This window comes from Protomyctophum bolini, assembly GCF_963924005.1.
Source record: "Protomyctophum bolini genome assembly, chromosome: 10".
In the NCBI taxonomy this organism is placed as follows: domain Eukaryota; kingdom Metazoa; phylum Chordata; class Actinopteri; order Myctophiformes; family Myctophidae; genus Protomyctophum; species Protomyctophum bolini.
The window spans coordinates 29,838,665-29,841,164 of NC_137871.1; the positions used below are offsets into that span (position 1 = coordinate 29,838,665).

At 41.2% G+C, this 2,500-nt stretch overlaps 1 protein-coding gene across 1 annotated transcript in view; it reads left to right on the top strand.

Moving 5' to 3' along the window:
* Positions 1-2,500, top strand: part of vimr2 (vimentin-related 2) — a 16,099-nt gene that overhangs the window by 8,664 nt on the left and 4,935 nt on the right. The gene's annotated exons all lie outside the window — the stretch shown is intronic.

Below are 2,500 nucleotides of genomic sequence, written 5' to 3' on the forward strand. Positions count from 1 at the left end.
GGCAAAATCCTGAGTGTTCATTTAACTTGAGGGGATTGCATACTTTTATTTTTGAGTGGCCAATTATTTTTATCCCTTTTTTCCTAACAAATGTAGTTGTTATGCCATAATGCCACTCGCCCCTCCCCACAATTGTCTGTGCTGCTGTGTGCTGCCACTGCTATTGTACCCTACTGGCTCACCTGCCAGTGATGTGTCCTTACTGGGTGGACAACTGGACATAGCACCTCTGTCTCTAATTTAACTCTAATTAAACACCGTCCACTGATAGTTGCCGACCCAGCCTGTAGCTAGCTAGTGCTGCAAAAAATCTCACCCACCCAAGTTTTATTTAATCTCGAAATTACGCTGAGTAATTAAACTCATTTTCAGTGTCGTCGAGTAATACAGTAATCATATAAAAAAGAAAACATCACAATACATCAGAAGATCAATAAAAGGTATACATGTACATAGGTTACAAGACAAATTTCTATCTAAAAACAGTTACATATTGTGGGGATCTGTATGCTCACCAAGGATTTAAAACGACTCAGGGGTACCAATGTGGTCAATTCTAATGTAGTTTGCAGGTCATTCCATGTATTAGGGCCACAGAAGCTAAAAGCTAGTTTAGAATGAACATTTGGTACCTTGAATTTGGGGAAATTACTTAATCTGGTGTTCATATATGGATCGGATAAGCTGGATGCACACGGATATGTAACCTACAGTTTAATATTAAATCTTATCATAATATGCCATTTCATGAATGAGCTTGAACGTCTTGACATTGCTATTTTGTTTATTATCGCTGACACTTATTTTGTAGTGATGCTTTTTAGTCTTGTGTATGGCTAAGCAGCTTATTCAACTTTGTGTCAGTTTTATCCAATTAAATCCTTAATTTTGTGGGATTTCCTCAGTCAAGGCAAGGAAGGTATATTAAGGAAGAGACGTGCTGGCCGCTGGGCATGCGTCATGACACTCATGGGTGGCCAAACTTACACTGGGGGTTCTTTGAAATAGAGTGCAGTGAATGAGAGTCTGCTGGACAGCTTGTGTACAAACACTATTTCAGAACGATTGCGACCTCTGTCATATAATCGGTTCAGGAAAATACAATATCATTTCAGACTCTGAAATGATACCACTGGCAATGATGGACAGTCTCGCGTTACTTTGGCACGTTCAAAAACGTCCTTTGTCCTCTATAAAAGTATACAGCGTACAGTACACATATCAAAGCAACACAGCAGAAAACAATGTGTGATATATGTCTTTTTTTTCCTGGACCGAGTATTTTACAAAGGTCTCAGTTTTTCAGAAATAGTGATTATTTATAAGCTGGTCCACCTGGCCCTTATTGACTCCAACGTATTCCATCAAACCCCCGGGTACATTTTGCCACCCAGTACGACCAATCTTCCAGCTGGAATGGCTGGATAGAGAAAATGATGGCTGGGATCCTTTCCTTAATTTAGCTTCTTTGAGCCACGGTGGCCGTGGGTAGTCTTGAAATTGCTTGGGAAATTGCCAATTGCTGGGCTTCCCAACAACGTAACTAGATTCAGCAGTAAGTTGTGGTACTGGTATGTGATGTATTTATAAGTAATAGGGGTGCTCAGGTGGGCAAAAGTAAGCAAAACTGTTACCCATTGTTACATTGTTACAAGCGCTGTCGGTAAAAACAATGTCCTTCATGAATATTCCAATTTACAGAGCCTAATTAAAAGATAAATCACAGCACAGTCCCTCTTCTCAACCAGCAGACTTCAGTACCTACAGGATAGGCTGTGGAAAATATACATTTCAGACAAAAGCATCACATTGCCAGTGGTTCAGTCCATTGGCACAAATAAACAATAAGCTAAAATAAGTAATAAGTAATATAAAAAAATGTGTCGGCCTCCTGGTGGCGCTATAACAGTCCGTTCTGGAAAATTTGGGGCAGAGGTTCATGTTGGCGAGTGTGTGTGCAAAGTTTGCCATCGACCGGGTTAACGGTGCCGGAGATTAGCTGGTAACGGACACACACACACACACACACACACACACACACACACACACACACAAGGAACGGAGTGCAAAACATACTCTCTTCCCATGCCTTCGGCCTGGTGGAGACAATACTAGCATTGTTCCTTTTCAGGCTTTCAGGGAAGGCTAGACCTTCCCTACATAATGCCTCGCCACCAATTCCACAAACTGAAAGACAGCACACTAATATATAGTGTGGTGCAAAAGCCACCATTTATGCTTTTCCACATGGATAATTGCAATCACATGGAAAACAAGGGCAAATTGCACTTAAGCTGCAAAACTTTATGGATGATGGTGTTGAACTCTCATATAATTAGCACAATATCTTTTGTGAAAACCTAAGCCGTTGCAAGTGATGCGCAAATCATGGCGCTATCCGCAGCCACAATGCATTCTTTTGGGAGTGTTAAATGACATAAAAGTATTTACCCCAATCCCCCTCCAGCAATTGGTGTTCTCTCTTACTCCCCACGCCCAC